General features: G+C 46.0%; 2 protein-coding genes across 2 annotated transcripts in view; both read left to right on the forward strand.

Annotated features, from left to right (window-relative positions):
- LOC142209061 (uncharacterized) overlaps nucleotides 1-23,516 on the forward strand; it is a 385,129-nt gene that overhangs the window by 141,417 nt on the left and 220,196 nt on the right. The gene's annotated exons all lie outside the window — the stretch shown is intronic.
- Nucleotides 1-23,516, forward strand: part of LOC142209217 (guanylate-binding protein 1-like) — a 77,178-nt gene that overhangs the window by 865 nt on the left and 52,797 nt on the right. The window lies entirely within an intron of this gene.

Genomic DNA, 23,516 nt, shown 5'->3' on the forward strand with positions numbered 1-23,516 from the left:
GAGCGCAGCTCTGGAGTATAATACAGGATAAGTAATGTAATGTATGTACACAGTGACTGTACCAGCAGAATAGTGAGGGCAGCTCTGGAGTATAATACAGGATAAGTAATGTAATGTATGTACACAGTGACTACACCAGCAGAATAGTGAGGGCAGCTCTGGAGTATAATACAGGATAAGTAATGTAATGTATGTACACAGTGACTGCACCAGCAGCATAGTGAGCGCAGCTCTGGAGTATAATACAGGATAAGTAATGTAATGTATGTACACAGTGACTGCACCAGCAGTATAGTGAGCGCAGCTCTGGAGTATAATACAGGATAAGTAATGTAATGTATGTACACAGTGACTGTACCAGCAGAATAGTGAGCGCAGCTCTGGAGTATAATACAGGATAATTAATGTAATGTATGTACACAGTGACTGCACCAGCAGAATAGTGAGCGCAGCTCTGGAGTATAATACAGGATAAGTAATGTAATGTATGTACACAGTGACTGTACCAGCAGAATAGTGAGCGCAGCTCTGGAGTGTAATACAGGATAAGTAATGTAATGTATGTACACAGTGACTGCACCAGCAGAATAGTGAGCGCAGCTCTGGAGTATAATACAGGATAAGTAATGTTATGCATGTACACAGTGACTGCACCAGCAGAATAGTGAGCGCAGCTCTGGAGTATAATACAGGATAAGTAATGTAATGTATGTACACAGTGACTGCACCGGCAGAATAGTGAGCGCAGCTCTGGAGTATAATACAGGATAAGTAATGTTATGCATGTACACAGTGACTGTACCGGCAGAATAGTGATCGCAGCTCTGGAGTATAATACAGGATAAGTAATGTAATGTATGTACACAGTGACTGTACCAGCAGAATAGTGAGCGCAGCTCTGGAGTATAATACAGGATAAGTAATGTAATGTATGTACACAGTGACTGCACCAGCAGAATAGTGAGCGCAGCTCTGGAGTATAATACAGGATAAGTAATGTATGTACACAGTGACTGCACCAGCAGAATAGTGAGCGCAGCTCTGGAGTATAATACAGGATAAGTAATGTATGTACACAGTGACTGCACCAGCAGAATAGTGAGCGCAGCTCTGGAGTATAATACAGGATAAGTAATGTATGTACACAGTGACTGCACCAGCAGAATAGTGAGCGCAGCTCTGGAGTATAATACAGGATAAGTAATGTAATGTATGTACACAGTGACTGTACCAGCAGAATAGTGAGCGCAGCTCTGGAGTATAATACAGGATAAGTAAGGTAATGTATGTACACAGTGACTGCACCAGCAGTATAGTGAGCGCAGCTCTGGAGTATAATACAGGATAAGTAATGTAATGTATGTACACAGTGACTGCACCAGCAGTATAGTGAGCGCAGCTCTGGAGTATAATACCCAATGTAACTCTTGGCATGGACTGGGGGCTGTAGTCTTTTTTAATAGGTTGCTACTTATTGTATTATTGCAGTAAGCAGTGGCTTTGCATGTTGGGGATCATATACTGTGTGGGAATTATATATTGTGTGGGGGGCAAAAAAGAAATTGGACCATAATATGTGTTGGGTCTTCTAAATACACATCGTTATCTATTATCTATCTGGGGGTACAAATAGGACGCTGTAACCTACGGGGGAGAGAATTAGGACACTATTATGTATATGTACTAACAGTATGTTATCATCCGCCTTATAGTTGCCTTCAATAGGCTATAAATGTGACTACACCTATCTGGCAGAGTTACATACCATATATACAGTCGCAGAATTAAAAAGGGCCCTTTGTAGACGACCATAAGGCCAATGTGACATTTGATGAAAATGAGTTTGACACGCCTGCACTAGCCCGTCCTACTGACCAGAGACGACCCTTGGAGAGCGGGCTCCAGTCCTAGTTGGTCACATCTCCTTTCTACTTGCCAGGAAGACTTGTACAGAAACCGTATTGTTAGCAAACCAGGGGGCGAGAAATTGTCTCGATGGTCTTGGAAAGAGGGAAAAGGGGTAAACAAGCATCAGGCCCTTCTGTCATTGGCGGGCAAACATGCCATGCCATGATAATGGAGGGGGCCATTTTGACTTTTTTCTGTGGGGCCCTCTCTGTCCAGCACTAGACACTATAATCACTTATCAGAACTCGGATTCAAAGTAATATAGAGCAAAATATAACAGCGATGAACATACAATAATACATAATAATAGACAATGAGCCCCGACAATGTTCTGTATTCTCCATCAGTTCTAACCATTGATTCAACTGTGTCTATTTAGGAACAAACAAGAAATCCCAGAGATGGACCCAAAAGACAACAACACCCCCCAAATATTAGGAGAGATCTTTAAGGGAGTAACAAGCATCATTGACGCAGCGGCCCGGGCGGGTGCAAACTGTCCCCCCCCACGTGAGTATGAGACCACGAAAACTTACTAATTCAATGAAAACCCGACCCCCCGACCTGTATATGAGGCGACAACACATGCCGTATACAGAAGAATCATTGAGAAATATAAATACCCCAGTAATAAAAACCTATACAGTGACTATAATCCCACTACTCTATGCCTGTACAGGGAGGGTAATGGTAATACCCCCAACCACTGTGACCACCTGGTGAGAGGGCCAGTAGTTACCCTAGGGGGCCGATCTCCTGATCTCTTACTCTTAGGGGTCGTTCACACGGCGTAACGTGGCGCTCATTTTGTGCTTATTTTGGCTCCGTAAATTGCGTGCCGCAAATGCGGCATATATGCTAGCGTAACGCGGTGCTCCGTGCCAAAATAAGCAAAAATTGAGCGCCGCGTTACGCCGTGTGAACAGCCCCTTACAGGACAGGTTACCACAGCCTTGTTGTCTCTGCCTTATTATAGCCCCTTGGTATACGGATGTTGTGGCTTTTGTTTGTAGCTGCTGTGACAATTGGGGGTCAGATAAACAGCAGATCAGGTGATGTGAACCAAAGCAAGTGGATTTTCAGCTTATAAACAGGAACAGAATAACAAACAGCCCACACAGAGCAATACCTCACGTCTTGAACCCTGTCTAATCTACTGTGGACAAGAGACTTCTCTGAGGCTTCATCTCACCAGTCTAGCGCACACTAAGCTTTAACCAAGTCCTTTCTGGAATCCAGCCTTCTTGGGACAGACCTCCTGTCTGTTTCTAACTGGTCCGGTCCACCAGCTCCTGCAGGTCACTAACAGCCTTCTCCTGCTGTCTGCACTCCCTGTCCTGCTGTCTGAACTCCTTCTCCTGCTGTCTGCACTCCCTGTCCTGCTGTCTGAACTCCTTCTCCTGCTGTCTGCACTCCCTGTCTGCACTCCTTCTCCTGCTGTCTGCACTCCTTCTCCTGCTGTCTGCACTCCCTGTCCTGCTGTCTGCACTCCTTCTCCTGCTGTCTGAACTCCCTGTCTGCACTCCTTCTCCTGCTGTCTGCACTCCCTGTCCTGCTGTCTGCACTCCTTCTCCTGCTGTCTGCACTCCTTCTCCTGCTGTCTGCACTCCCTGTCTGCACTCCTTCTCCTGCTGTCTGCACTCCCTCTCCTGCTGTCTGCACTCCCTGTCCTGCTGTCTGCACTCCCTGTCTGCACTCCTTCTCCTGCTGTCTGCACTCCTTCTCCTGCTGTCTGCACTCCTTCTCCTGCTGTCTGCACTCCTTCTCCTGCTGTCTGCACTCCTTCTCCTGCTGTCTGCACTCCCTGTCTGCACTCCTTCTCCTGCTGTCTGCACTCCCTCTCCTGCTGTCTGCACTCCCTGTCCTGCTGTCTGCACTCCTTCTCCTGCTGTCTGCACTCCCTGTCTGCACTCCTTCTCCTGCTGTCTGCACTCCTTCTCCTGCTGTCTGCACTCCTTCTCCTGCTGTCTGCACTCCTTCTCCTGCTGTCTGCACTCCCTGTCTGCACTCCTTCTCCTGCTGTCTGCACTCCTTCTCCTGCTGTCTGCACTCCTTCTCCTGCTGTCTGCACTCCTTCTCCTGCTGTCTGTGTTATGTCTGTCCAGGTAGCTGCAACGGGGCTAAGGAGTAGCAGTAGGGAATCTCGCCCTGCACTACTCCCACTAGCTATCCCGGTCCCTGCCTCACGGGTGTGGGTCGGCTGTACTCAGGCTAAGCCTGACCCCGACAGCTCCTCTCTCACTGATTCCGTAGGCCTAGAGGGAAGTGGGAGAAGGAATGCCCTATAAGACCTCTAGGGACTGGAGACTAAAGGGGGTCACCCCTAACGAACAAGTGAAGCTGCTACTGACAGGGACTGACAAGGGTGTGCGCTGACTAACAACACAAGCAGCACACAGGAAACATGTAGGAAAGAATTCCCCAAACCAATATGGGAAGGAACCTTACACTAGGAAACAAACACAGGGAAACTGAGTAGAAATCAAAGGATAAGGCAATTCACTCACACAGTCAATTATACACAGAGGGAGGATTGGTGAACACAGAAGGGAAAACACACAAACCAACTCGTTCACCCAAACCTCCCAAAAACCAACCACGGAACTTCCTCTATCCAAGATAACCACCTACTCCTCCTGCTAAGGCCTAGCTCTGTAAAAGCGACACTCAGCACAGAACCATGGGAGGCATGGGTATAAATACAGAGTAGAGACCACTCCTCCCAGGTGCAAATGGGAGGACAGACTAATCAACCAGGAGATAAAGCTGCCTACCATCAGTGTGCACGTGCAAGTCAGAAGGTGTGCACCAATACTCACGACAGGACAACCCCGCAGCGCCAGGATGCCACCCCAGACACTGCGCAGCCAAAAACCCCCCAGGTAAGAAAAATAGAAAGTAAAGAACCTAAATACTCCTAACAGTCTGCACTCCTTCTCCTGCTGTCTGCACTCCCTGTCCTGCTGTCTGCGCTCCCTCTCCTGTTGTCTGCGCTCCCTCTCCTGCTGTCTGCGCTCCCTGTCCTGCTGTCTGCGCTCCCTGTCCTGCTGTCTGCGCTCCCTGTCCTGCTGTCTGCGCTCCCTGTCCTGCTGTCTGCGCTCCCTGTCCTGCTGTCTGCGCTCCCTGTCCTGCTGTCTGCACTCCCTGTCCTGCTGTCTGCGCTCCCTGTCCTGCTGTCTGCACTCCCTGTCCTGCTGTCTGCACTCCCTCTCCTGCTGTCTGCACTCCCTCTCCTGCTGTCTGCGCTCCTTCTCCTGCTGTCTGCGCTCCTTCTCCTGCTGTCTGTGCTCCCTCTCCTGCTGTCTGCGCTCCCTCTCCTGCTGTCTGCACTACCTCTCCTGTATTTTGCACTCCCTGTCCTGCTGTCTGAACTCCCTCTCCTGTTGTCTGCACTCCCTCTCCTGCTGTCTGCACTCCCTCTCCTGTTGTCTGCGCTCCCTCTCCTGTTGTCTGCGCTCCCTCTCCTGTTGTCTGCGCTCCCTCTCCTGCTGTCTGCGCTCCCTCTCCTGCTGTCTGCGCTCCCTGTCCTGCTGTCTGCACTCCTTCTCCTGCTGTCTGCACACCCTCTCCTGCTGTCTGCACTCCCTGTCCTGTTGTCTGAACTCCTTCTACTGCTGTCTGCACTCCCTGTCTGCACTCCCTGTCCTGCTGTCTGCACTCCCTGTAATGCTGTCTGCGCTCCCTCTCCTGCTGTCTGCACTCCCTGTCCTGCTGTCTGCGCTCCCTCTCCTGCTGTCTGCGCTCCCTCTCCTGCTGTCTGCACTCCCTCTCCTGCTATCTGCACTCCCTCTCCTGCTGTCTGCACTCCCTCTCCTGCTGTCTTCACTCCCTCTCCTGCTGTCTGCGCTCCTTCATCTGCTGTCTGCACTCCCTCTCCTGTTGTCTTCACTCCCTCTCCTGCTGTCTGCACTCCTTCTCCTTCTGTCTGCACTCCCTCTCCTTCTGTCTGCGCTCCCTGTCCTGCTGTCTGCGCTCCCTCTCCTGCTGTCTTCACTCCCTCTCCTGCTGTCTGCGCTCCTTCATCTGCTGTCTGCACTCCCTCTCCTGTTGTCTTCACTCCCTCTCCTGCTGTCTGCACTCCTTCTCCTTCTGTCTGCACTCCCTCTCCTGCTGTCTACGCTCCCTCTCCTGCTGTCTGCGCTCCCTCTCCTGCTGTCTGCGCTCCCTCTCCTGCTGTCTGCGCTCCCTCTCCTGCTGTCTGCGCTCCCTCTCCTGCTGTCTGCGCTCCCTCTCCTGCTGTCTGCGCTCCCTCTCCTGCTGTCTGCGCTCCCTCTCCTGCTGTCTGCGCTCCCTCTCCTGCTGTCTGCGCTCCCTCTCCTGCTGTCTGCGCTCCCTCTCCTGCTGTCTGCGCTCCCTCTCCTGCTGTCTGCGCTCCCTCTCCTGTATTTTGCATTCCCTCTCCTGCTGTCTGCGCTCCCTCTCCTGCTGTCTGCGCTCCCTCTCCTGCTGTCTGCGCTCCCTCTCCTGTATTTTGCATTCCCTCTCCTGCTGTCTGCACTCCCTCTCCTTCTGTCTGCGCTCCCTCTCCTGCTGTCTGCGCTCCCTCTCCTGCTGTCTGCGCTCCCTCTCCTGCTGTCTGCGCTCCTTCTCCTGCTGTCTGCACTCCCTCTCCTGTTGTCTGCACTCCCTCTCCTGCTGTCTGCGCTTCCTCTCCTGCTGTCTGCACTCCCTCTCCTGTATTTTGCACTCCCTGTCCTGCTGTCTGCGCTCCCTCTCCTGCTGTCTGCGCTCCCTCTCCTGTATTTTGCACTCCCTGTCCTGCTGTCTGCGCTCCCTCTCCTGCTGTCTGCGCTCCCTCTCCTGCTGTCTGCACTCCCTCTCCTGCTGTCTGCACTCCCTCTCCTGCTGTCTGCACTCCCTCTCCTGCTGTCTGCACTCCCTCTCCTGCTGTCTGCACTCCCTGTCCTGCTGTCTGCACTCCCTGTCCTGCTGTCTGCACTCCCTGTCCTGCTGTCTGCACTCCCTGTCCTGCTGTCTGCGCTCCCTCTCCTGCTGTCTGCGCTCCCTCTCCTGCTGTCTGCGCTCCCTCTCCTGCTGTCTGCGCTCCCTCTCCTGCTGTCTGCGCTCCCTCTCCTGCTGTCTGCGCTCCCTCTCCTGCTGTCTGCGCTCCCTCTCCTGCTGTCTGCGCTCCCTCTCCTGCTGTCTGCGCTCCCTCTCCTGCTGTCTGCGCTCCCTCTCCTACTGTCTGCACTCTCTGGTATGGGTGTGGTCCAGGTCCTTTTTGACCCTGTTGTGGGTCATTCTACAGCGCCCTCTAGGTTCACACCCTTACACTGCCATAAGCTTCTTTCTCAGTGCCAAACCAAATCCAGAGAAACGAGGTTGATAGAAGACTTATTACTGTTGACATTTTGTAGATGACACTTTGGACAAATTCAAGAATCTAACCTGTTTAGGCACAAAGTGACCCCGTTCCTTCCCCGGCTCAGTCACACCCACATGTCCTGCCCCGGCTGAGCTCTAGTCTTTCATCGCTTGTTTTTTGTTGGTAATGATTTTTTTTGTTTAAATATTTGCTTGTAGAAACACCCCCAACGGATTCAAGACCCGGCTCTCAGATGGCATCACCTCCTAATCTCCCCAAGGAAACCAGCGACACCAGTGAGAGGTCAGATGATTCCTAAAATGGATTCCTAAGCGGTCCTGACATCGGCCGCTCGTCCTGAAGACGCTGGAGGATCTCCGCACCCAGAAATATCCAAAATATGCACCAATAATAAAAAATAAGAAATGTGCAAATAATAAAAGTTATAGCAATCAGAAATGCTCAATATCTCCTTTCTCACCTGTCTCCGATTTTCTTAGTGGAGACAAGTTTTTCTTTCTTTTGCTTAGTCTCGGCTCCTCCTCGCTCCGCAGACTCAGAGTCCGTAAACTGGAGGCTTCTACTGATTGGTTTTATAACTTATAGTAACTCCATGTTCTCCTGGCCTCCTCTGCAGGGATGTGGTGCTTATACATTCTCTCATCAAAATGGCGTCATCGCAAGAAGTTTTTTTACCACATTTATTGGTTTAACGTTTGGGTGACAACGACTCATTGTTTGTAATGACTCAATATTAGAGGTGAGCGAATACCGTGCGATCCAGTAGGTATTCGATTGGATATTAAGGTATTCCAGATACTCCAATCGAATACCACGCGGTAAACGTAGTACAAATTTGTGTCCCCTCCCACCTTCCCTGGCGCTTTTATTGCACCAATAACTGTGCAGGGGAGGTGGGACAGGAAATACGACAACGGGGGCATCGAAAAAAATGGGAAAAAGTCATTGGCTGCCAAAATCAGGTGACCTCGGATCTATAAGAATAATGGCTGCCATATTTGTGTTATTTGTGGTTTGCGGTTAGACAGGGAGAGACGTTGCGCTGAGGGCGAGAGAGGATTTAGGTTTAGATTATAACCAACAGCTCTTTTAAGAACTAAACTACTTCACCACTAGTATATACACCACTAGTATATACACCACTAGTATATACACCACTAGTATATACACCACTAGTACATACACCACTAGTATATACACCACTAGTATATACACCACTAGTATATACACCACTAGTACATACACCACTAGTATATACACCACTAGTATATACACCACTAGTATATACACCACTAGTACATACACCACTAGTATATACACCACTAGTACATACACCACTAGTATATACACCACTAGTACATACACCACTAGTATATACACCACTAGTACATACACCACTAGTATATACACCACTAGTATATACACCACTAGTACATACACCACTAGTATATACACCACTAGTATATACACCACTAGTACATACACCACTAGTACATACACCACTAGTACATACACCACTAGTACATACCCCACTAGTATATACCCCACTAGTACATACACCACTAGTATATACACCACTAGTATATACACCACTAGTACATACACCACTAGTATATACACCACTAGTACATACACCACTAGTACATACACCACTAGTATATACACCACTAGTATATACACCACTAGTATATACACCACTAGTATATACACCACTAGTACATACACCACTAATATATACCCCACTAGTATATACACCACTAGTATATACACCACTAGTATATACACCACTAGTACATACACCACTAGTATATACACCACTAGTACATACACCACTAGTACATACACCACTAGTATATACACCACTAGTATATACACCACTAGTACATACACCACTAGTATATACCCCACTAGTATATACATCACTAGTATATGCACCACTAATATATACCCCACTAGTACATACACCACTAGTATATACACCACTAGTACATACACCACTAGTACATACACCACTAGTATATGCACCACTAATATATGCACCACTAGTATATGCACCACTAGTACATACACCACTAATATATACCCCACTAGTATATACACCACTAGTATATACACCACTAGTACATACACCACTAATATATACCCCACTAGTATATACACCACTAGTACATACACCACTAGTATATACACCACTAGAATATACCCCACTAATATATACCCCACTAGTACATACACCACTAATATATACCCCACTAGTATATACACCACTAGTACATACACCACTAGTATATACACCACTAATATATACATCACTAGTATATGCACCACTAATATATACCCCACTAGTATATACACCACTAGTACATACACCACTAGTATATACACCACTAGTATATACACCACTAATATATACCCCACTAGTATATACACCACTAGTATATACACCACTAGTACATACACCACTAATATATACCCCACTAGTACATACACCACTAGTACATACACCACTAATATATACCCCACTAGTATATACACCACTAGTATATACACCACTAATATATACCCCACTAGTATATACCCCACTAGTATATACCCCACTAGTATATACCCCACTAGTATATACACCACTAGTACATACACCACTAATATATACCCCACTAGTATATACACCACTAGTACATACACCACTAGTACATACACCACTAGTATATACACCACTAGTATATACACCACTAGTATATACACCACTAGTATATACACCACTAGTATATACACCACTAGTATATACCCCACTAGTATATACACCACTAGTACATACACCACTAGTACATACCCCACTAGTACATACACCACTAGTATATACACCACTAGTATATACCCCACTAGTATATACACCACTAGTACATACACCACTAGTACATACACCACTAATATATACCCCACTAGTATATACACCACTAGTATATACACCACTAATATATACATCACTAGTATATGCACCACTAATATATACCCCACTAGTATATACACCACTAGTACATACACCACTAGTATATACACCACTAGTATATACACCACTAATATATACCCCACTAGTATATACACCACTAGTATATACACCACTAGTACATACACCACTAATATATACCCCACTAGTACATACACCACTAGTACATACACCACTAATATATACCCCACTAGTATATACACCACTAGTATATACACCACTAATATATACCCCACTAGTATATACCCCACTAGTATATACCCCACTAGTATATACACCACTAGTACATACACCACTAATATATACCCCACTAGTATATACACCACTAGTACATACACCACTAGTACATACACCACTAGTATATACACCACTAGTATATACACCACTAGTATATACACCACTAGTATATACACCACTAGTATATACCCCACTAGTATATACACCACTAGTACATACACCACTAGTACATACCCCACTAGTACATACACCACTAGTATATACACCACTAGTATATACCCCACTAGTATATACACCACTAGTACATACACCACTAGTACATACCCCACTAGTATATACACCACTAGTATATACACCACTAATATATACCCCACTAGTATATACCCCACTAGTATATACCCCACTAGTATATACACCACTAGTACATACACCACTAATATATACCCCACTAGTATATACACCACTAGTACATACACCACTAGTACATACACCACTAGTATATACACCACTAATATATACATCACTAGTATATGCACCACTAATATATACCCCACTAGTACATACACCACTAGTATATACACCACTAGTACATATACCACTAGTACATACACCACTAGTACATACCCCACTAATATATACCCCACTAGTATATACACCACTAGTACATACACCACTAGTACATACACCACTAGTACATACACCACTAGTATATACACCACTAGTATATGCACCACTAGTATATACACCACTAGTACATACACCCCTAGTATATACACCACTAGTACATACACCACTAGTACATAAACCACTAGTATATGCACCACTAGTATATACACCACTAGTATATACACCACTAGTATATGCACCACTAGTACATGCACCACTAGTACATGCACCACTAGTATATACACCACTAGTATATACACCACTAGTATATACACCACTAGTACATACACCACTAGTACATACACCACTAGTACATACACCACTAGTATATACACCACTAATATATACCCCACTAGTATATACACCACTAGTACATACACCACTAATATATACCCCACTAGTATATACACCACTAGTATATACACCACTAGTATATACACCACTAGTACATACACCACTAGTACATACACCTCTAGTATATACACCACTAATATATGCATCACTAGTATATGCATCACTAGTATATGCACCACTAATATATACCCCACTAGTACATACACCACTAGTACATACACCACTAGTATATACACCACTAGTATATACACCACTAGTATATACACCACTAGTATATACACCACTAGTATATACACCACTAGTATATACCCCACTAGTATATACACCACTAGTACATACACCACTAGTACATACCCCACTAGTACATACACCACTAGTATATACACCACTAGTATATACCCCACTAGTATATACACCACTAGTACATACACCACTAGTACATACACCACTAGTATATACACCACTAGTACATACACCACTAGTACATACACCACTAGTACATACACCACTAGTACATACACCACTAGTATATACCCCACTAGTATATACACCACTAGTACATACACCACTAGTACATACCCCACTAGTACATACACCACTAGTATATACACCACTAGTATATACCCCACTAGTATATACACCACTAGTACATACACCACTAGTACATACACCACTAGTATATACACCACTAGTATATACACCACTAGTACATACACCACTAGTACATACACCACTAGTATATACACCACTAGTACATACACCACTAGTACATGCACCACTAGTACATACACCACTAGTACATGCACCACTAGTACATGCACCACTAGTACATGCACCACTAGTATATGCACCACTAGTACATACACCACTAGTACATACACCACTAGTACATACACCACTAGTACATACACCACTAGTACATACACCACTAGTACATACACCACTAGTACATACACCACTAGTACATACACCACTAGTATATACACCACTAGTATATAAACCACTAGTACATGCACCACTAGTACATGCACCACTAGTACATACACCACTAGTACATACACCACTAGTATATACACCACTAGTACATACACCACTAGTACATACACCACTAGTACATACACCACTAGTACATGCACCACTAGTACATGCACCACTAGTACATACACCACTAGTACATGCACCACTAGTACATGCACCACTAGTACATGCACCACTAGTACATGCACCACTAGTACATGCACCACTAGTACATGCACCACTAGTACATACACCACTAGTACATACACCACTAGTACATACACCACTAGTACATACACCACTAGTACATACACCACTAGTACATACACCACTAGTACATACATCACTAGTACATACACCACTAGTACATACATCACTAGTACATACACCACTAGTATATGAACCACTAGTACATGCACTACTAGTACATACACCACTAGTATATAAACCACTAGTATATGCACCACTAGTATATACACCACTAGTATATACACCACTAGTACATACACCACTAGTACATACACCACTAGTACATACACCACTAGTATATACACCACTAGTATATACACCACTAGTATATACACCACTAGTACAGTCCTATTAATCTTAATCCTTTTTAGATAACAGAGAATATGCAATCTGCATTACACCAAAATGTGACCGGTGCAAAAGTCTGGGCACCTCAACAGAGACGTGCCAGTAATATTTAGTAGCTCCTCCTTTTGCCTCTAGTCGCTTCCTGGAGCTGTTAATCAGTTCCTGGATCCTGGATGAAGGGATTTTGGACCATTCCTCTTTACAATTCGCGTTCATTTCAGTTTGATGGTGGTCGAGCATTGACAGCCCGCTCTCAATCATCCCACAGATGTCCAATGATGAAGATTAACCCCTTCCCGCCGATGGCACTTTTTGACTTCCTGACCAAGCTCGATTTTTCAAAACTGCCATGTGTCACTTTATGTGGCAATAACTCTGGAACGCTTTAACTTACCAAAAGGATTTTGAGATTGTTTTCTCGTAACACATTGTACTTCATGTTAGTGGTAAATTTTGGTTGATAAATTTCGTGTTTAATTATGAAAAAATAGGAAATTTGGTGGAAATTTTGAAAAATATGCATTTTGTAAAGTCTGAAATGATGTGCATTACATACAGATAGTCAGACCGCCAAAATTATATCCTAAATCTCATGTCCCAGATCTCTGCTTTATGTTGCATCAGACTTTAGTCGCCCTTTTATTTTTTACGGACATTATCAGATTTACAAGTGAAACAACAATATTCAGAATTTTCAAGAAATTTCCAAAACCGATTTTTTAAGGGCCTAATCCAGTTATGAAGGGGTTTTGAAAGACCCTTGTATTATAGCCCCCCATAAATCACCCCATTGTCAAAACTGCACCCCTTAAATAAGCCAAAACAACATATACCTAGTAGTTTAACCCTATAAGTGCTTAACAGGAATTAATACAAAATGGAGGTGAAATTTTCAAATTTGATTTTATTTTACTAATATTTTCGTTTAGCCCTAGAATTTGCACATTCACAAGGGGTTAAAGGAGAAAACGCCCCCCACAATTTGTTAGGCAAGTTCTCCCGACTACCATAGTACCCCACTTGTGGGTGTAAACTAATATATGGACGCACAGCGAGACGCAGAAGGGAAGGCGCGCCAAAGAGCTTTTAGAGGGCAGATCTGGCTGTGATCAGTTTCAGGAACCATGTCGCATTTACAAAGCCCTTGAGGAGTCAGAACAGTGGAAACCTCTAGAAAGTGACCCCCCCCCCCCATTGTGAGAACCGCACCCCTCAAAGAATTCATCAAGTGAGGTAGTAGCATTGGTAACCCCGAAGTGACTATGTAAGCTGTGCGGAGTAAATTGGGCACACCAAATCCCATTCTATGTTCCCACTAGCTCCTATGACACGGACGGGGAAGAGGGGCATTCTGGGGGATCAGCGCTGGTGTCTTCTCTCTCATAAGCTCTAAATATGGGGGGTCCCCTGAAAACGCTCGCACCGCTTACACATTTCCTTCTAGTCGCAGCCACTTATGTCCTAATGATTTGGTGACTTTTAGTGTTTTTGTCTTCACATTGTACAAGCTAGATTTTTATTTTCCTGCAATGTGGCCCTATGAGGGCTCGGTGTTTGCGGTATTAGATGAGCTTCTCAATGCCGCCATTTGGGGGCCGGTAACTTATTGACTACATTATATTAACTCTTTCTGGGTGGGATGTAAAAGGAAACATCAATTCTGGCATTGCTTTCTAGCATTTATTTTTTTTCCCGTGCAGTGTACAGTATAAGTAACATGTGACCTTTATTCTGCGGGTCGGTACGGTTACGGCGTGCAGTGTACAGTATAAGTAACATGTGGCCTTTATTCTGCGGGTCGGTACGGTTACAGCGTGCAGTGTACAGTATAAGTAACATGTGACCTTTATTCTGTGGGTCGGTACGGTTACGGCGTGCAGTGTACAGTATAAGTAACACGTGACCTTTATTCTGCGGGTCGGTACGGTTACGGCGTGCAGTGTACAGTATAAGTAACATGTGACCTTTATTCTGTGGGTCGGTACGGTTACGGCGTGCAGTGTACAGTATAAGTAACATGTGACCTTTATTCTGCGGGTCGGTACGGTTACGGCGTGCAGTGTACAGTATAAGTAACATGTGACCTTTATTCTGTGGGTCGGTACGGTTACGGCGTGCAGTGTACAGTATAAGTAACATGTGACCTTTATTCTGCGGGTCGGTACGGTTACGGCGTGCAGTGTACAGTATAAGTAACATGTGACCTTTATTCTGCGGGTCGGTACGGTTACGGCGTGCAGTGTACAGTATAAGTAACATGTGACCTTTATTCTGCGGGTCGGTACGGTTACGGCGTGCAGTGTACAGTATAAGTAACATATGACCTTTATTCTGTGGGTCGGTATGGTTACGGCGTGCAGTGTACAGTATAAGTAACATATAACCTTTATTCTGCGGGTCGGTACGGTTACGGCGTGCAGTGTACAGCATAAGTAACATGTGACCTTTATTGTGCAGGTCGGTACGGTTACGGCGTGCAGTGTACAGTATAAGTAACATGTAACCTTTATTCTGCGGGTCGGTACGGTTACGGCGTGCAGTGTACAGTATAAGTAACATGTAACCTTTATTCTGCGGGTCGGTACGGTTACGGTGTGCAGTGTACAGTATAAGTAACATGTTACCTTTATTCTGCGGGTCGGTACGGTTACGGCGTGCAGTGTACAGTATAAGTAACATGTTACCTTTATTCTGCGGGTCGGTACGGTTACGGCGTGCAGTGTAAAGTATAAGTAACATGTAACCTTTATTCTGCGGGTCGGTATGGTTACGGCGTGCAGTGTACAGTATAAGTAACATGTGACCTTTATTCTGCGGGTCGGTACGGTTACGGCGTGCAGTGTACAGTATAAGTAACATGTGACCTTTATTCTGCGGGTCGGGACGGTTACGGCGTGCAGTGTACAGTATTAGTAACATGTTACCTTTATTCTGCGGGTCGGTACGGTTACGGCGTGCAGTGTACAGTATAAGTAACATGTGACCTTTATTCTGCGGGTCGGTACAGTTACGGCGTGCAGTGTACAGTATAAGTAACATGTGGCCTTTATTCTGCGGGTCGGTACGGTTACGGCGTGCAGTGTACAGTATAAGTAACATGTGACCTTTATTCTGCGGGTCGGTACGGTTACGGCGTGCAGTGTACAGTATAAGTAACATGTGACCTTTATTCTGCGGGTCGGTACGGTTACGGCATGCAGTGTATAATATAAGTAACATGTGACCTTTATTCTGCGGGTCGGTACGGTTACGGCGTGCAGTGTACAGTATAAGTAACATGTGACCTTTATTCTGCGGGTCGGTACGGTTACAGCGTGCAGTGTACAGTATAAGTAACATGTGACCTTTATTCTTTGGGTCGGTACGGTTACGGCATGCAGCGTACAGTATAAGTAACATGTTACCTTTATTCTGCGGGTCGGTATGGTTACGGCGTGCAGTGTACAGTATAAGTAACATGTGGCCTTTATTCTGCGGGTCAGTACGGTTACGGCGTGCAGTGTACAGTATAAGTAACATGTGACCTTTATTCTGCGGGTCGGTACGGTTACGGCGTGCAGTGTACAGTATAAGTAACATGTGACCTTTATTCTGCAGGTCGGTACGGTTACGGCGTGCAGTGTACAGTATAAGTAACATGTGACCTTTATTCTGCGGGTCGGTACGGTTACGGCATGCAGTGTATAATATAAGTAACATGTGGCCTTTATTCTGCGGGTCGGTACGGTTACGGCGTGCAGTGTACAGTATAAGTAACATGTTACCTTTATTCTGTGGGTTGGTACGGTTACGGCATGCAGCGTACAGTATAAGTAACATGTGACCTTTATTCTGCAGGTCGGTACGGTTACAGCGTGCAGTGTACAGCATAAGTAACATGTGACCTTTATTCTGCAGGTCAGTACGGTTACGGCGTGCAGTGTACAGTATAAGTAACATGTGACCTTTATTCTGCGGGTCGGTACGGTTACGGCGTGCAGTGTACAGTATAAGTAACATGTTACCTTTATTCTGCGGGTCGGTACGGTTACAGCGTGCAGTGTACAGCATAAGTAACATGTGACCATTATTCTGTGGGTCGGTATGGTTACGGCGTGCAGTGTACAGTATAAGTAACATGTAACCTTTATTCTGCGGGTCGGTACGGTTACGGTGTGCAGTGTACAGTATAAGTAACATGTGACCTTTATTCTGCGGGTCGGTACGGTTACAGCGTGCAGTGTACAGCATAAGTAACATGTTCCCTTTATTCTGCAGGTCGGTACGGTTACGGCGTGCAGTGTACAGTATAAGTAACATGTGACCTTTATTCTGTGGGTCGGTACGGTTACGGCATGCAGTGTATAATATAAGTAACATGTGGCCTTTATTCTGCGGGTCGGTACGGTTACGGCATGCAGTGTACAGTATAAGTAACATGTTACCTTTATTCTGTGGGTCGGTACGGTTACGGCGTGCAGCGTACAGTATAAGTAACATATTACCTTTATTCTGCGGGTCGGTACGGTTACGGCGTGCAGTGTACAGTATAAGTAACATGTAACCTTTATTCTGCAGGTCGGTACGGTTACGGCGTGCAGTGTACAGTATAAGTAACACTTGACCTTTATTCTGCGGGTCGGTACGGTTACGGCGTGCAGTGTACAGTATAAGTAACATGTGGCCTTTATTCTGCGGGTCGGTACGGTTACGGCGTGCAGTGTACAGTATAAGTAACACTTGACCTTTATTCTGCGGGTCGGTACGGTTACGGCGTGCAGTGTACAGTATAAGTAACATGTGACCTTTATTCTGCGGGTCGGTACGGTTACGGCGTGCAGTGTACAGTATAAGTAACATGTGGCCTTTATTCTGCGGGTCGGTACGGTTACGGCGTGCAGTGTACAGTATAAGTAACATGTGACCTTTATTCTGCGGGTCGGTACGGTTACGGCATGCAGTGTATAATATAAGTAACATGTGACCTTTATTCTGCAGGTCGGTACGGTTACGGCGTGCAGTGTACAGTATAAGTAACACTTGACCTTTATTCTGCGGGTCGGTACGGTTACGGCGTGCAGTGTACAGCATAAGTAACATGTCACCTTTATTCTGCGGGTCGGTACGGTTACGGCGTGCAGTGTACAGTATAAGTAACATGTTATCTTTATTCTGCAGGTCGGTACGGTTACGGCGTGCAGTGTACAGTATAAGTAACATGTCACCTTTCATTCTGTGGGTCAGTACAGTTACGGCGTGCAGTGTACAGTATAAGTAACATGTGACCTTTATTCTGCGGGTCGGTACGGTTACGGCGTGCAGTGTACAGTATAAGTAACATGTGACCTTTATTCTGCGGGTCGGTACGGTTACGGCGTGCAGTGTACAGTATAAGTAACATGTTATCTTTATTCTGCAGGTCGGTACGGTTACGGCGTGCAGTGTACAGTATAAGTAACATGTCACCTTTCATTCTGTGGGTCAGTACAGTTACGGCGTGCAGTGTACAGTATAAGTAACATGTGACCTTTATTCTGCGGGTCGGTACGGTTACGGCGTGCAGTGTACAGTATAAGTAACATGTGACCTTTATTCTGCGGGTCGGTACGGTTACGGCGTGCAGTGTACAGTATAAGTAACATGTGACCTTTATTCTGCGGGTCGGTACGGTTATGGCGTGCAGTGTACAGTATAAGTAACATGTTACCTTTCATTCTGCGGGTCGGTACAGTTACGGCGTGCAGTGTACAGTATAAGTAACATGTGACCTTTATTCTGCGGGTCGGTACGGTTACGTCGATACCTCATTTATATTATTTTTTAATGCGTTGCTATTTGTGCAGAATAAAATTCAATTTAGGGAAAAAAATCAATTATTTTTGCATCGCCATCTTCTGAAAGGCGTAGCATTTTTATTTTTCGGTAGACAGAGCTGGTTGATGGCTTATTTTTTGCGGGATGACCTCTGCTTTTTATTGGTACCATTTTGGTTTTCATCTGACCATTTGATTACTTTTTATTGAACATTTTGTAAGGGAAAGGTGGTGAATAATCATTATTTTGTGCGATTTTCTACGTTTTTTTTTTACGCCGTTCGCCGTTCGGGTTAAATAATGTTTTAATTTTATTGTTCAGGTTATTATGGACGCGGCGATACCAAATATGTAATGTTTTTCTCTATTTTTCTTTATTTTGCATAATAAAACATTTTATATGGGGAAAAGGGATTTTGGGGGCTTTATTTATTTCTAATTTAATTTAAACTTATTTAAACTTTTTTATTTTTACTTTTTTCTAACTTTTTTTTTCTGTCCCCATGGGGGATTGAAGCAGTGATCAGCTGATCACCGCTTCACTACATGTACCCTGCAATACACGTGTTACACGTGTATTGCAGTGTATAGGAAGCTGTCAGCCTGTGTAGACGCACAGGCTGACAGCTTCATTTACGGCAGGATCAGCCAGGAACGAGGAAGGGGTAAGTGATGGGGCAGACCCGGGGTCACTGATCAGACCCCGGGCTGCCCCCTTCGAACACTGGCACCCCCCGAAACCGGCGCGGGGGGTGCCGATCGCCACCATTTTGAAGCGAAACCCCGGAGGTACCGGCGGTCATGTTGACCGCCGGCATATCAGGGGTTAACACCTGCGATCGGACCCGGTTCCGACCGCGGGTGTTACGGGGCATTGTCAGCCGTGTATTACGGCTGACACCCGCTGTGCATGGTGCGCACACAGATTCTGTGTGCGCACCATGCATCCGCAGTAATAGTACAGCGGTTTGCGGGAAGCCCTTCCCGGCAGCACCGTACTATTACGGCGAATGTCGGGAAGGGGTTAAACCTACATTCGGCCCCGAACTTGCAAGTTCCTGCATTAAAAGCGAAGCCCTTTAAGTGATGCCTTCAAGTGGTGCCCTGCTCTGTCGGAACCCCCTGGCGCCGGATGGAAAGGACTGCTCTTCCTGCACCGGAGCCGTTACTCTCAGCCACAAGCCTATGTCCTTGAGATCCCACTGTAGGTTCAGTTGCACGGCTTTGCGCTGACGGAATTGTTCGTCATAGCGAAGCCATGTTTGGCCCCCGTACACCCTGTAGGCCTCCCCAATTGCGTCCATACAGCAAAAGAGGGCGGTACAATTTTCCAGTGCCTTTTTACCAATAATGCTTGCCAAGATTGCAAAGGCTTGCAACCAGTTGGAAAATCTCCTTGGTATTAGCAGATAACGCCTCTTCTCTTCCTCCTTCGACTCATCTTTTTTTTAGCCCTGTCTAAATTAAAGTGCTCAAGAGGGAGCAGTGAGAACATCTCAACGTACTCCCCCTTCCATATCTTTTCCCTTACTTGTTGCTTCAATTGGGCCCAAGGGACCCCTCGAAGCGAACATACACCTCCCCTCTAGTAGAATCCTCCAACCTCTGCGTGTCCTCACCTCTTTCCTTGTCCCCACTCTTGACCTGCTCCTCCTCCTTGTCCCTTTTCTTGCCCACCATGCCCCACTACCGCCTCTTCCTGCACTACCGAAGAACCCGCCAGTCTGCTACTCACTGAATCTGCCCCACTAGACCCTGGAGCCCAACCCTGTGCAGGCAGCCCCAGTCCCAAAGCTGGAACCAAAGAAGGCGTCGATGATGGCTGTGGAATTCTCAAAAGTTGACCCAGAACCCCGAAAAAATCCATGAATCCCCTGCCCACCTCCCCACAGTGTACTACCACACCCTGAGTCAGTAATAAGGGAACAGGAAATGAAACCACAGACGTACACTCACCTGACTACCTGAGGGCTGTGACCCCATCAGTCGTCTGTCCTGAGTCCAGCCGTGATGCCATCATGAAATCCCTTGGGGGACCTGGCACTTGAATGGCAGATGAAACCGTACATCATGGAGTCTGCGACCCTCTTCCACGAGCAGAGGAAAAAGACAACAGAGCCGGTGACTGCGACAACTCTCTTGCACTGTTGCCTAGTGCCACGACCGTGCAGGGGACCTGCAGATTGCAGCACCATCCCCACTACAATCCTGCTGGGACGACACCTGTCCAGTCGCACCTGGTCCCAATCTTCTGCCGCCACTCCACAGGATTCCTCCCTCCCCTGGACTGCCTGGAAGCAGAAGACCTCCTGGCATCCTGGGTCTGAGGATCCCTAGAGAGGTTCCTTCTGTGGTGCAAGGCTTGTGGGACCTCTTCAGGGCCGAGGCCTGGTCCTCTGTGGCCATCTTGGAAAGGTAGGGGAAGCCACAGCAGGCCCCTGAAGCAATGTATTCAGCTTCTCCTGCAGCCACTCCTGTCCTCTATCCTCTGAGCTGAGCCAGCATATCTTCAATTACCGACATGGCACTGGTGCCGGGCAGTGAATACAATTAGCGGAGTGAGGAAGGTTCCCTATCCTGTCATCAGCCCCATCACCCTGCAGAACTCTCTGATTATATTCTGTGTCACCAGGTATTTGTAAGACCACTGTGAGTGCAGGATGTATATTTTAGTATGCACTGTATTGGGAATACTGATGTGCTCTTTGCACCTCGGGGGCAGGGTCACCACCATTCTTTAGACACACTTGAGAGGGATTGTCCTGAAACGCGTTGTGTCTACCACTTACTGTAAAGTCTTTCCCATTGGAGCAGCGCTGGTCGCCTCTGTTTTTTATTCTAAGAGTATGGATGAATTTCATGGCAAATACAACCCCCCCACACACACACAGACACATACACATACACACACTATAGGGGAGGGCATTATATATAGACTGAGATATGACTGAAGCTCGTGTATGGTGTGACCACGGACTTGTGGCTCTCAGATTCTCCACCAGTCATAGTCACCTCTCTAATTCTGTCCTTACAGGCACAAGAAGAACTGATGGCCGCAGGGTTTAAGAATAAATGTGAATTGCTGGAGCAGGAGATTAAGAGTTTACAAAAGGCGAACAATGAATTGTGGGGAGGATTCCTGGGGTCATTCTGTCATAGTTTGCTCCTCGGTGGGGCTCAAAATACTCCCCCGTATGGGACCAATCACATCAGAGTCCACATCAGAGAATCTCGACCGTCCGTGTCACAGGAAAGAAAATCTCCGGAGCTGACAAGGTTCAGGGCTATACGTGGTGCCAGTCTTACTATATAGGGACTCTATAGGGCAGAGGCAGGAGGCGGGGTGGAAAAGAAGACGAAAACTGGAAACATTTGAGTAATTGAAGCTTGTACCAAAATGTGTAACTTTGTATCCCAATGTTCTGCTGTAACATCTTTAATAAATTCTCTGCTAATGGATACGTAAGTCTCGTCTGTTGTGTGCAGCGCCGCACCTCCCATGAGGCGACCTGAAGCGAGCGCTTCAGGCGGCGCTATGACAGGGCCTCAGGGAGGGCGGCATTTTTGCTAACCTAAGCCAGTCCACGACAAGCTGTCCTGGACTGGCTTAGCACGGAGCGGTGGTTTGGGGAGGCCACTGGAGCAGCGCTGCTCCAGCAGCCTCCCTGCACGCTCAGGCAGAGAGCAGGCAGTCTCCGGGCCTGCGTCTCTGCCGCAAATGGCGCTAAGCCTCGCCCCCTCCTATAAGCCACGCCCCCACTACGCACCCTCCGGCGGGGGGGGGGGGGCGGCTTTCTGCACTTCGCCTCGGGTGGCGAAAGGGGCAGGTTCACCCCTGGTTGTGTGAGTGCATGGAGAAAGATATGCCCCGCCCCCGCTGACCTCGCTCTACACGTAATACTGTGGGCATCTCAACTAGAGAGCGCTGTACATTATTATATTAATCCCATGGTGCTCTGTACATTATTATATTAATTCCATGGTGCTGTACATTATTATATTAATCCCATGGTGCTCTGTACATTATTATATTAATCCCATGGTGCTCTGTACATTATTATATTAATCCCATGGTGCTGTACATTATTATATTAATTCTATGGTGCTCTGTGCATTATTATATTAATCCCATGGTGCTCTGTACATTATTATATTAATCCCATGGTGCTGTACATTATTATATTAATCCCATGGTGCTCTGTACATTATTATATTAATTCCATGGTGCTGTACATTATTATATTAATTCCATGGTGCTGTACATTATTATATTAATCCCATGCTGTACATTATTATATTAATCACATGGTGCTGTACATTATTATATTAATCCCATGGTGCTCTGTACATTATTATATTAATTCCATGGTGCTGTACATTATTATATTAATCCCATGCTGTACATTATTATATTAATCCCATGGTGCTGTACATTATTATATTAATCCCATGGTGCTCTGTACATTATTATATTAATCCCATGGTGGTCTGTACATTATTATATTAATTCCATGGTGCTCTGTACATTATTATATTAATCCCATGGTGCTGTACATTATTATATTAATCCCATGGTGTACATTATTATATTAATTCCATGGTGCTGTACATT

This window comes from Leptodactylus fuscus, chromosome 6 (genome assembly GCF_031893055.1).
Source record: "Leptodactylus fuscus isolate aLepFus1 chromosome 6, aLepFus1.hap2, whole genome shotgun sequence".
NCBI lineage: Eukaryota > Metazoa > Chordata > Amphibia > Anura > Leptodactylidae > Leptodactylus > Leptodactylus fuscus.